The sequence below is a fragment of the Hermetia illucens genome, chromosome 3 (genome assembly GCF_905115235.1).
Source record: "Hermetia illucens chromosome 3, iHerIll2.2.curated.20191125, whole genome shotgun sequence".
Taxonomy (NCBI): Eukaryota; Metazoa; Arthropoda; class Insecta; order Diptera; family Stratiomyidae; genus Hermetia; species Hermetia illucens.
In genome coordinates this window covers 123787634-123801481 of record NC_051851.1, presented here as the reverse complement: position 1 = coordinate 123801481, position 13848 = coordinate 123787634, and the positions used below count along the sequence as shown (strand labels likewise).

Sequence of the window (13848 nt, the reverse complement as noted above, 5' to 3'; positions counted from 1 at the left end):
TTCGTTGGGATCTCGTCAAGGTCCCTGCAGTTCGCAGTTATCTCGTGGATTAACTGCCTCACCGTAACTTCCTCACCGTAACTTCCTCACCTAAGGACCTACCAACCAAGTTCTGGTAGTTGAGCGTCCTTTCGTCCTGCGTCTTCCGAAGCTAGGCTGCTCTGCGTCGGATCTACCTTAACCTTCCTCAGCGTAGGAGAGGTCACCTCCGCTTTCCATAACAATTGCATTCGGACGGGGCTTCCTTCTTTTTATCTGCTTCCATGGCTTCACAGCTGTCTAACCATTTGCTCCCATTTCCTAGGATTTCATTTGTGGAACCGATTTGAAGTCCAAAAGTTGCACACCCTCCGTTATTAATTCTTTGGCCCTCGGCTTTTCTCTGCTCGTTCCATTCTTTTGGTAGCAAAAGGTACCTGTTGCAATTCGGTCACCGTAGGGGTTTGTAGCCGTCATGTATTCCTTGTGCATTGGTTTCGAACAACCCCATTAATATAGCGATGGATATTATGCTTCGACCCGACGAATTCTTAGAGCGTATTCAGGGTATTACCCATCTCCTTCAGGCAATTTTCCAGCCTCAGTACTTTTGCTAAGACTGCATCAATTCTCTAGTCATTGGCTTCTTTTCTGGGCACGGTACAGGCTTTGCTGCTATCAATATCTGGTCGTTCATCCGTTTTCAGCTAAGTTGAGAGCGTAGCATTTTACCACTTCGTTTAAAGGGATCCAAGTTCGTTACCTTTTCACAGGCTTGCGTTCACGGACCATAGCCGTGGCAGTCGCCAATCACGTCGTCCTTTTTCCTCTTTGAATTGCCCACCAACCAAACAACCCCCTCCACATCTCCTGGATTAGCTGCACTAATTCAGATGGTTTCCCTAGTTTAGGGCGCGCTGCCTCCACTAAACCGCGGTTCACCCATCTCGGGATTGTGATAAAGTGGCGTGTTGGATTCCGAAACCTGCAAGAAACGTTCACCTCAACCGACCAGTCACAACCTTACTCGGGTCGCCGTATTGCCCATGCAGGGAGGAACTTGGGCGTTCCACTGACAGATATTGGTGGGAAGCCCGCTTACAAGACGATACAGGTGGTTATTGTACCAAATTGCGTCAGTAACTGGTGCGTGTGTGTGTGCCTGGGATGCAGTTACTGCCAAGCAGTCTTCACATAGCAACGACTTTTGGTTTTCTATTCTGAGTATCCTTCTCATAGCCATTTTTGTCCATGGCCATTCCTACCAAAGCAAAGCAAGAACGAGCTCACCACCCTGGCAATAAGTAGTCTACAAGTATACCGTCAACCTCCCACAGTCGTTATTATTCTTGCCAGGGCTACACTCGCGCATAAGGGATTCATCACAAGCATATTGTCAGGTCCACTATAAACCCCAGGCCCCTCTCCTTCAAAGTGTACGAGGCCTCAACATTTGTAGTACCACGTTTTCGTTTCGTTTTCCGGCTACCCCATTCAAGAGTATACGTATTGAAATCGCCAAAGTCCTTATGCATCCAAAACTAGAGCGCTCAAAGTCTGCTCTCACTCGGCAAGTGTAGCCCTGTAGCGGTAGATATGGTCTTCTTACACCTTCGCTCTGGTGACGCCTTACTCTGGGTGCTACATTATTTTCTCGAAGGTTTGTTCTCCACAAGCCTATAGTGCTACTTGGCCCATTTGGTTTTTGACCCAAATGCCACCACCATGGTTTCAATATGGCTCACTAATTATGGCCACATCTATGTTTTTCTCGCGGAGGGTTTGCGAGAATACGAAGGTTTTCTCGAAGGTTTGTTCTCCACAAGCCTATAGTGCTGCTTGGCCCATTTGGTTTTTGACCCAAATGCTACCACCATGGTTTCAATATGGCTCACTAATTATGGCCACATCTATGTTTTTCAGGGAGGAGGGAGGGTTTGCGAGAATACGCCCTGCGCCGCCTGGAAGTGGTTGAGGTTGATTTGTATTAACCTCATCCGCGATTTGTGTTAAATGCTCTCCTGTATTCTGTGAGCCTGCTGCTAGCTGCAATGTGCTGGTGATCCGGGGGTCAGCTCCGCAGTCCTTGCTGATATGGCCTTCCACTTCGCTTTTCCTGCATTGCTTCGACCTGTCATTTGGACTGGTGCATGCCTTCGCAAAACGATTGAATCCAAGGCATCTAAACTATCGCTTCAGTGCCACTTGCTCCCTAAGCCAACACATAACCAAGCCTATTCTCACTCTCCCTGCTGCTGACTGTTTGAGTCCTGTCTCTAATGGTAGACTGAAGATGCTGGTTGGTGTTCCCCCGTAGGCTTTCCTAAACGTTTGCATCGCTGACTCCTGTAGTCCAACAAGGTCGAACTGCTTCTCCAACACTTCGCGAACTTCTTCCGTGGTAACTTCATCTATATCTCTCCAGATTATAGCGACCTCTGGCCTGCTAATCCTTATGTTGGCTTCCTGTTCTAACGATTTTCCAATTTGGCTTTTGTCCTTGGATTTCTTGAGCTCCAACACAAGATATCCTTTCTGGGACCATCTAATGCGGTTGACATTTTCTCCCAAGTTGGTGTGTTCGGGATCTGCCTTCACTCTCCTGAGAATGTCAGCATATGACCCTTCACCTCATATGGAAAAGATAATCACCTCCGGTCTTGTCTGCCTTCGGTCGTTTCTTTTCCGCGATTCCACTTTTCTCCAAGCTTACGCATCCACTTTTGAAGGTCCGGTCAATTTTCCCGAAGTCGCGGCTGCAACAGTTTCGCCGGGAGCTTCAGTGGTAATCCTCATGTGCTCTGCCTTTTTGGGAGTTGTGCCCTTTTTTCTTTTCGCGGTTTGCTGGCCTGTTGAGTCGTCCACCTTTTCGCTCAGCCTGTTCCCCAGTGTCTCTCTTTTCGTATTTTGAACAGGCGTTACTTAAGTCGCCTGGTTCACTTTTTCATTCAACGGCTTTCCCCTTCTTTTGCCATGGGTCTTGCCGTACGCCAAACGTATGCCTTTTATCAGGGCATTTACATGTTGGTGAATGTTCCTGTCCTCCCTGATGAATTCCCACAGCTCCATGATCTCTTCACCCAGGGTAGTAGAGGTAGCTCCTGGCTGATCGTTGTCTAAAACATCGTTCGGGTAATTCGACGCCAATATTTTTTCCTCATCGAAGATTCTCGCTACGCACCTCCCACTGGGGGTAGCGAGCTGTCATCCGAGCGGTCCATTACAAAGATCCTTACGATAAACTGAATATTCGGGATGGCGAGAGAGATCTGTATCGACTTCCCAAAAGCCGAAACGAACGCACACAGATTATCGAACACTTCTGTTGTGTTAATAACAAGAAGGAACGCGACGGATAGGTGGCGAGAATATTTGGAGTAGATCTCAACTGAAGAATTTGTTCATCCTCCACTTCCACAATCATTGCCGACATTTGGAGCAATCCCACCTATCAGCGCAAATGAAGACGAGGAAGCAATAAAACGAATGGAATCGGGGAGACCAACAGGACCTGACGACATTGCATCCGAGCTCGGGAAAGAGAGGAGCTGGGACCCAACACTGTGGGTTAGGGAATTCTTTAATCGAGTTATTCAGGAAGGTAGAACGTCATCTATATATGTATATGTTAACGAAGCTTTGGGGTAGGGGCTAATGCAAATATATCTGTTTGTACATTAAACCAGCGATATTTAATATATGCTCTGTTGTTGTGCACAAACTAAATTGGAAATATGTGTACAATCAATTTACGATTCCTCACGTGTCATTCTTCAAAATGCACGTGCCTGGACCAGTGCGTACCGCACCGGATCGTGAAAATAACTACACTACCATAAGGATTCGCGTAAGCTTAACGATTTAAACCAAAACGCAAGCTAAAGCCTGAAAAATAAAACGCTTCAGGTATAAAAGGCTTTGTGTTCTGTTTTGTTTGGGCTGGCTTTGGGCGAGGTAGATTCTTCATGAATGGAATTTTAATATTTCATTCGAATGTCAATTATTCTCGTTAATTCAGCATCTTATTTGCGTGGCTTTAGAAGCAGTAAAATCGCGCGAAAATGCTATGTTAGTTTCGGAAAGTACTAATCAATGCCTTTCATATGGTACTCTACACGACAATATCCGGTGAATTTTTTTTAAATCCCCCCTTTGCATATATGGGAAGCCCCCCTTTAAACTCCACCTAAAGTAATGTCCACCAAATTTTGTTCGGATCGGTTTAGCTGTTTTGGAGAAAAGTGCATGTGACAGACATACAAACAAACACACAATGAATCGATCTTAATAAGGTTTTGTTTTACACAAACTGACTTAAGAGTTAATTCATTATATTCATACGTGAGAAAATATGAGAAGTACGCCTATGCAGAAAATAATATAAAGTAGAAATATTTAAATAGTGAACATCGAAAAAAGGAATAAAAAGAAATAAGGCGAAATAAAATAAATAAATAAAATTAAAATAGAAAGAAAAAATAGGAAAAACCACTTCAAAAAGAATGAAAGAAAATGAGTATGATAAAAAAGGAAAATATCCAAATAAAACCTTCACCCAGAGCTCTGAGGATCACGTAATTTTGTTATCATAAAAAAACCCCAAAGAATTCAAAAATTTATAAACGCTGCTTATTTCTTTTTTACAAATCAAAAATAAAGATAAGGAAAGAAAAGAAAAAATTCATATAGTCCTTAGAAAATTTTAACGGCAATTTACTTTTTTTCGATAATTTTTGTGCTTCATGATTTATGTGCTTGGTTATACCCAGCTCGGGAATTCCGACACTTTATTTATATCTCTGATTACCGCCGCAGCTCTTCTGAAGGTTTATACTTAGTTATGATTTGGAATTAGTTTCAAAATATATTTTATTTTTAAACAAAGTGCACTTGAGCCACGATTCAGCCTCATGCGGCGGCAGATTGACTGAATAGAATCCAAATTGGGCTGGACTTAGACTTCCCTCACCGAGTTGTCGCCTCCTCCAGTCCGCCTGAGCAAAATACTGAACAATCACGGTTGAACTCAATTCGACTACTTCTTCAATGCTGCTATTGAAGTTCTTCAAATCTTCTTGCTCTCTTCCCGTATATATCCTCGCGACTCCTTATCGCACGAAGCATCAAATACTTCGACAACAGGCTGGCGTAAGGCTTCAATTCTCCCTGACAAGTGAACTCTCTAGTGATCACCGACGAACTTTCTTTTTCCGCACTCTCAACAATCGACCGGACAGCAAAACCCCCTTTTTCTGAAAAATAAATTTTTCTATAACTTCGAAAGCAAATTGTAACAACAAAAATACTTTTATAATCTCACACCTTCTTGTCTAACAAAATATTTTCAAGCGATACTGACGTAAGAAAGCATGCAATACTGTAATTGGCCTTTTTGCGATTCCTAATTTTCTAAACGACCCAGACAAAATCTTGTACTTTCATTATGTTCGGTGGCTAACTCTACAAATTTTCCGGTTGTTACATCCACACAATTCAGAGAAAACCGCACGAAAACAGTGAACTACAGAAAATCCAACGAGTTAGCTAAATTCTCCTTTCATTGATGTTTGATAAATTCCCCTTTCGTTTGATGTGACAACGTTGTCAAAAACTCCGTTCTCCTTGTTCCTTTATTCCCTCCTGCCCATCAGCCGCCTTTCGATCAGCCGGTCCTGTTAAACCTGGCCTTGAACTTCTCGAGATAATGTTACCAGCAACATGCGCAGTAGCGTTGGCGGATCCGGAATATATTTCTCCTCTGTCACGATCAATTCGCCTGAATGCGTTCAACAATGTGCAATATGCGGCGAATTTTAAGGCAATTGCACACTATAGAATGCATTATTTGAGCAAATTAATCCCGAGAAAGGCGAATGAAATTCCGCTCCCATCGCAAAGCTGTGGCCACTACAAATAGGCAATGTCTGTAATATGCACGTGTATCTAGTAGTTTCTGAAAAATATGAAGGAATCTTTTCCGATTTTAGCCATATACGAATGGAAAAATATGCGTAGGAAGTTTCTCACATAAGATGAACACAAAACCTTTATACCCGAAGCGTCGAGCTCCCAGTATTCCGACTTGTTTAATCCATGTGCAGTTTTATTATTAATTAATTATATTAAATTTTGCAGGCCCTATATTATCTCTTGTATTTATTGAAACTTCAAATACGATCCCCAAAAAAGTCCGGGTCCAGTGAATCTGCTCTTCTTTAGCCAGAATGAATGAATGAGTGTGATGACAGATTTGACTATTCCTCACATCAAAATTGCCTAGCGTGGAACAGTGCAGCAGGAGTATAAGTTTCTCTGAAAGTCTTGGGGTAGTTGCAAGATATTGTGAGAAACCGACAGTGCATAGGCATGGTTAACATGCTACCTCCCATGTAGGGGATTATGGCCACCACACTCAAATTCTTCTTTATCAGTCGAATTATTCTTCATTGGTCCTTAGTCGAACTTCCAGAGTATCTAACTGTGTTATACAGTATGAATAATTAAGTCAGATACCCTGCAAGTTCGAATGGATTGGATCAGTACGAAAAGAAATTATACTTGTTAAGAATTTGAAACTAATCGACCTTAAATTGGTACGAAGTTTAACCATAATATGCATTTTAAATACCGATTTGAAATCACTTCATAATACAATTTATCATCATCATCAACAATCGGTATCCGGTCTAGGTCTGCCTTAATAGGGAACTCCAGGCATCCCGGTTTTGCGACGAGATCCACCAATTCGATATCCCTAAAAGCTGTCTGGCATCCTGACCTACGCCATCGCTCCATCTCAGGCAGAGCCTGCCTCATCTTCTTTTTCTACCATAGATATTGCCCTTATAGACTTTCGGGGCTGGATCATTCTCATCCATACGGATTAAGTGACCGGCCACCGTACTCTATTGAACCGGATTTTATCCACAACCTGACGGTCATGGTATCGCTCATAGATTTCGTCGTTATGTAGGCTACGGAATCGTCCATCCTCATGTAGGGGGCCAAAAATTCTTTGGAGGATTCTTCTCTCGAACGCGGCGAAGAGTTCGCAATTTTTCTTGCTAAGAACCCAAGTCTCCGAGGAATACATGAGAACTGGCATGATCATTGCCATGTACAGTAAGAGCTTTGACCCTATGGTAAGACGTTTCGGGCGGAACAGTTTTTGTAAGCTGAAATAGTAGCCAACAGAGCGTTAACAACCGTGTGCGGATTTCATCTTTGTAGCTGTGATCGGTTGTGATTTTCGACCCTAGATAGGACAAATTGTCAACGGTCTCAAAGTTGTAGTCTCATAATCTATATTCTTCCCGTTTGACCAGTGCGGTTTGATGTTGTTGGTTGGTTGGTTTTTGGTGCTGACGTTGCCACCATATACTTTGTCTTACCTTCATTGATGTTCAGCCCAAGATCTCGGGCCGCCTGCTTGATCTGGTTGAAGGCAGTGGGGGAAGTGTACGTCTCGGGTGGTTCTTCCCATGATGTCAATATCGTCAGCATAAGCCAGTAGTTGGGTGGACTTAAAGAGGATCGTACCCCTTGTATTTACCTCAGCATCACGGATCACTTTCTCCAGGGTCAGGTTAAAGAGGACGCATGATAGGTCATCCCTTTGCCGTAGACCGTTGTTGATGCCGAATGGTCTTGAGAGTGATCCTGGTGCTTAGTGAGTCTTACCAATTTCGTCGAGATACCGAATTGCCTCGTTGCTAATCGTCAGGCATTGATTCGCTGTCCCATACCTTGAGCACAAGTTGATGAACCACTTGGTGCAACTGGTTGCCTCCATATTTAACCAATTCGGCTGTAATTCCATCGGCTCCTGGCGACTTATGATTTTTTAGCCGATGAATTGCACGGACTGTTTCTTCTATACTTGTTGGTAGCAGTATTTGTCCGTCGTCTTCAGTTGGCGGAACCTCCAACTCGCCGATGTTCTCGTTGTTCAGTAGCTCATCAAAGTGCTCAACCCATCGCTCCAATATGCTCATTATGTCGGAAATCAGATTTCCCTCTTTGTCTCCGCAGAATGAGCATCGTGGTGTATAAGGCTTCATACTGCTAACTTGTCGGTAAAACTTGTGCGTCTGGTGCGGTTGCTCCCTGTACTTTTCGAGTTCACAGACTTGTTAGTTCTCCCAGGCTTACTTTTTCCGTCTGTGAAGTCGCTTCTCCGCTCGACGGAGTTCGTGATAACTCTGTGCGCGTGCCCGCCCGCGTTCTTTGAGAATGCAACATTGCTCGGTATGCACCATTCTCCCGTTCCGTTGCTAGCTTACATTTATCATCAAACCAGCCGTTCCGACTCCTTTTGCGGCTGGGACCAAGTATGTTTTTGGCCGTATTTATGATAACGTTCTTCAAGTGGTTGTGTCATCGACAGGATCTCTGTTGACTGCGGTTATTGCGGCATCCAAAGGGTTAAAGGTGTTGCGGAGGGCTGTGTACTGGATGGCTTCAGTGTTAATTCTCACCTGATTGTCAGAGGGGATTCTGGGTGGTGTTGTTTTTCGAGCTCGGAGCACCATGCCAACGAGAATGTAATCCGAGGCTATATTGGCCCCCCCCCCCCCCCCCTTATATGTTCTGACATTCATCAAGGCTCAGAGGTGGCGGCTTTCGATCAATTGGGTTGAAAGTGGTCCCGTCTGGAGAGACCCACGTATGTTTGTGGACCACTTTCCGCGCAAACCAGGTACTTCCAACAACCATTTCGTGTGACTCTGCTAATTGAATAATCTGCAGTCCGTTATGATTTGTATTTTGATGTAAGCTATGGGAGCCAACGTAACGCCTGAATACGGGCTCCGTCCCTACTTGGCTGTTAAAATCCCCAAGTATGATTTTGATATCATATCTTGGGCAGGCTTCGAGGGTTCGTCCTACTGCCTCATAGAAGGTATTCCTCTCCGATTTTGCAGTCTCCTCTATAGGGGCGTCGACGTTAGTAAGGCTTATATTTCTAATTTGCCAAGTGCAGAGTGCATAGCCGTTCGCTTATGTTTTCAAAGCCGATAACAGCAGGTTTAATTTTTTGGCTAACTAAGAAACCTACTCCGAGCACATGGTTTACTGGATGACCGCTATAATATATGGTGTAGTGGCTCTTCTCCAGGAAACCGGTCCCTGTCCAACGCATCTCCTGTAACGCTGTTACATCAGCCCTATATTGGGAGAAGGTATCGGCTAGCTGCTCATCAGCTTCATCTCTGTACAGGGAGCGCACGTTCTATGAAAAAATGCGCAAATCGTTATTCTTTTGTCGTTGCCGGGTTCGTCGTTGTGTTATCCGTCCAGTCCGAGCCTTCTGTTGTGGCTTCGTAACAATCCCCAACCTGGAGGACCAGTTGGTACAATTTGTCCCGTTTTTAGGCGCGGGAGACTCATCTTCATCCTTCTCGGTCCGCAGTTTTTCATAAAGAAAGAACTCCCAGCGATCACCACGTGGAGGTGGAGATAGGGTTTGGTCGTAGAGTTGTTGGTGTTGGTTTAGCAGGCGTTTCCCAGGTTTTATGCTCCATCGTGGTTACCAATCCACGTTTCGCCCTGGGACCTATACTACCCTCTGATCAATACGATTTACCTAAGAATCAATTTACAATTCATACGCCATCAATCATTAACGAGCCAATAGAAAACATGGTAGTTATCTCCCGAATTTGTATCTGAAAATATGACAATATTTGCAACAAACCGCTATATAAAAAGCTGTTTACTTGAATATCGCATAAGAGTGCTTAAAAAGGTACTTTCAACTCCACAGTGTGCTAAACTCGTATAATTCACGCATGAAATACAACCAGGACAGCATACAAACAATGGAAAACTTGTTGATATGCGCGATTTCCATGGATTGTTCCTATCCAATGTCTGCAAAAAGGAAAACAGTCATCATCCTCAAGTTCTGCCGCTTCCAGATTGATGCTTCTGCATATAAGCGCGCTAAAATGTTTGTTGGATGTGTTGTCACACGGTACACACACACACCCTCTGCGGTTTAGTAACGCTAGGGACATAAAAACAAGATACTTCTGGTATTGTACGCATACTTTTTGAGTTCGTAGTTTCTCCTTTCGCACTAGAGCATTTGTATAGCTGGAAAAGCCATGTGGATGCTGACAGTGGTCCAGGATTGTGGCAGCGAAAGAAGAACGGAAATTTAAGAAAGTTCCACGCAACGCATACCGAGGATACTGTGAGCTTTAAGCAAATACTGTGGGTGGATAGTGGCGAACTTTTCAGGAGGGATGTGTCTGCAAAAAGTTTACAGTGGTTTCGAAACTGTACAATTTTTTGAATTATGATATATCTATTCGAATTCAGTTAATTGTTTCGTTTTACGGGGATGGGGGATAACACTATAAACAAGGTAGACAAGGTATATGAGATGTCATGTCCCGAAATTCCTCTAAAAGAATACAAATGAGTAAATCTTTCCTTCGAATTTATCCTTTTTAACTGCGTCCTTATATATAAAAGTGGAAGTTCTTACTTTGTTGGCTCCAAATTTCCCGCTGCCCTTGATACCAAGTTTTGCCCTTGCTTTGCTTGCATGCAGGTCATTTGATTAAATCTTCTAAGCCAACGGGAGACGTACTATATATAAAATTGTCAATCTATTGGCTTCAGAAATATTCATCTAAAAATATCTGCGGACAGTTGGTGTGCCTATCTGAAGATGCATACGTACATACGAGTATAGTACATCAACTCTACAATAGTAAGACGTCCATGCGTGTATTCATAATAAATTCGATCTCGATAAATTTTTCAGTTGTAAAACGGAATCGAGTGCGAATTAATTTGTTGACATTTGAATTTTACAAAAGATACAAACTTCACCCAACAATTTGTCTCGTTCGGGTCGCTCCAATCTGTACACGGCAGAGTGGATTCTATCAAGGGGTGCACGTTGCTTTCGTGTAGTAGATACACATGCGAGCTAATGGGGGAGATAGTGAGTGGGTGGATGGATGGGTGGTATGGTGGTCGCAATAGCAAATTTCTTAGTCTGTTCCATCTCTGGGTGTCCGGGTTTTCGCAGAATTGGCGTGAGCTTTCAGTCCCGGATTGTCTGTTGCTGGGTTCTGTAGCCCAGCTACACTATACGTAGCGTCGCGATATGAAAACGGTGACTGGTCTCTGCTTGCTCCTTACACTATTATAATGCTCTTCTGAAGTGGGAATAATAATAATAACGGAGATAGTGCGTTTACTATTGTACTCCTTGAAAACAGTTTTGTGTTATTTTCCGAATTCTAAAAAAATTTCGTGTTCCTCGCCCGGAGAAAAGTGATTTGAATAGTGCAGAGAAAATCAAAAGAAAATTACGTGAAAAGCTTTTTGTTTTTCATCCTAGTGAATTGTGCTGGTGGAAATAGTGGCAATCAGTGCTCTTCCTTCAACTGACTATAAAGGGATTAATTTGTGTGAATTCAAATTCAAATATTTACAGTACTCCCTTCCCAACGCCCGAAGCGGTTGGCGTTACATTTCGGAGTTTTTAATATCCCTGTCAGAGAATCCTGCTGCAGAAGAAAAATGCCTGATTTGAAGGTGAGCTTAAGATCAATTGAATCTCAGAATTTTTACGCCGCACTTAACGTACAGGTGTGCTTGGATGATTAAATGCTATTATCTATCTGAAGTACTTTAAGGCCCTATCCGTGTGCTAGCTTGCTGGCCTATGAAGAGAGTGGTTATGTGGAAGCTACGACCTTCCTATATCGCATACAAGCTTGAAATTTCAGTTACTTTCCGGAAATTTTGCGTTTCCCCTGCAAGTATTTGTGGATGCTGTACGTTACTGAGAATTGCTTCCCTTAAAACATTCTTTAGTTATTTTGGAGTCTTTGTCGGTATTTTCTGAAGTGGCCGAAATACAGCAGAGTCACATGCGCGCTCAAGCAGTAATATTAGTAGACAGGGAATCGCTCACGAGTCCTGAATCCTTTACCGAAGCGAGAAATAGGATGCAAGCGAAGAAAATAAGATGAGGCACCACATTACCAGAATAAGATGAGGGTGGCAATGGGAAACTTTACAGTTCCTTGACAAGTCACAACTTTAGGAAAACGAAACCATGGATGTTGTGTTCAAGTAAAATCTCTCTGTCTCTCTTCTCTTTGTATATTCCTTCACAGGTAGGAATTGCTTCTTTAAGATGTTTGGACTTTGCATATTGTTGTTGTATGTTGTTTCAAGTTTGGCATGGATTTCGGGGTGAAATTGAATGCCGACTGTAGTAAATAAGTCGACAACTTTGGCTAGGTAAAATAGAAATTTGTCAAAAATCTTAAATTTTTTGCACAGGGGTGTAGTTGGCGTAAAATATCTGCCTTCCCTTTTCATATACCTACAGCACGATCTATAATATATTATTCTGAAAATTTTTCAATTTACAACATTCCTTTTAAGTGAAAAAAGTATTTTGGATGCATTCCAATTTCCGAGTGAAGCTTTTCACTGACCATGATGGGTTGAGTCATGTTTGCAGTACTTCGTACATTGTATTGCTTCGGAAAGGATTGGATTGAAACTGGACCTGGCCGAAATTTGAGCGTTTGATTCATGAGAGTGGGTGCTATATGATAGTTGTTCACGTATATTTATTGTAATGTAGGAACCAGAGGAAAGTTTATTGTGGAGGCTGGACGAACGGTGAAGTGGAAAGCACCTTACCGATGACAATTTGGTGCAGCGAGGTGTCCTTAGAATTGATCCATTTATTACAATGTGGTGAACTTTATTGATTTGATTTAATTTAAGCGAAATCGTTTTGGGTTTTACCTTTTCTGTTCGTTTCGGATAATTCATGCTGTAGAGTCAGCAAATTCTTTGTATCTTCCCGGGTCTTGTTATCGCTATGATTGTACTTAATTACGAATTTCGTAAGGTGAACCAACTGGTTCACGGTAAATTGTCTAGCAACTAAAGTCCTGGTGGTAGTTACGAATTCGTAATGAAAACAAGCGTTTTCTTCGAAATCTATGTAGTTTTTAAGGTTTTGTGTAAAGGAAAAAAAACTAAAATCCGTTTATAGTCGGTCCGTTTGTCTGTCTGTCACACACATTTTTTCACGGAGACGGTTATAGCGATTGACACCAAATTTGGTGGAAAGGTGGGAATTGTGAACGCTCACGCATACAGTGAGTTACATCCTTTTACGTCGAATTTAAAGGGGGGGACTCCCCATATATGTAAAGGACGGGTGTAAATAATTCGACCCACCCTTCCCTTCCTCTATTCACTTCCATGTACACCTGTGGCGCTCTCCAGTTTGACCTTTCTGGAAACCACTTAGATCGCACTCTTGATCTTGTCCTCTCTAACCTTCCTTTGCATTGTCTTGCCGAATCCCCGTCATGCTCCGTTTTACGTTGCCCCTGACGCCCATCATCCTGTTATTGAGTTCGTTGTCCAGATATCCCGACCCCACTCTCCGGTTGCTCGCAAGCATACCAAGGCGAATTTCGAAGGTCTGAACTCAGCCCTGGCCTCAATCAACTGGGTCCCCCTCCTCTCTCCATTTACGTGTGACCAAGCACTCAACACTTTCTATATCATTTTATATGATCTTCTTCCTTGTTACGTTCCCTCCTCTCCTAAGTGCTTACGCTCTTACCCCATTTGATTCACCACTGAAATTCACAAAAAACTACGTGAAAAACAGACTACGAGAAAGAAGTTCCTGTCTTCTAGAAACGTTCTTAGCTTTTTTCAAATCTCTTCGTTCCTCGGTCAAATCCTTAATACGTAAGTCCAGAAACGAATATTTGCCCAGCGTGGAAGACACATTGGCAGACTTGATGCCAATGTTGGACCTGGCTACGATGGTCTTCCAAAACTCTTTTTGCTCAAAACTAG

At 43.0% G+C, this 13848-nt stretch overlaps 1 protein-coding gene across 4 annotated transcripts in view; it reads left to right on the top strand.

Moving 5' to 3' along the window:
- Positions 1-13848, top strand: part of LOC119653164 (inactive dipeptidyl peptidase 10) — a 348858-nt gene that overhangs the window by 66047 nt on the left and 268963 nt on the right. The window contains exon 1 of one of the 4 annotated variants that reach the window (XM_038057705.1): positions 10997-11538. The exons of the other annotated variants lie outside the window; for them this stretch is intronic. The gene's annotated coding sequence lies outside the window, so the exon portion shown is untranslated. Of the gene's footprint in view, positions 1-10996; positions 11539-13848 lie in introns of those variants that run through there. 4 annotated transcript variants of the gene reach the window in all.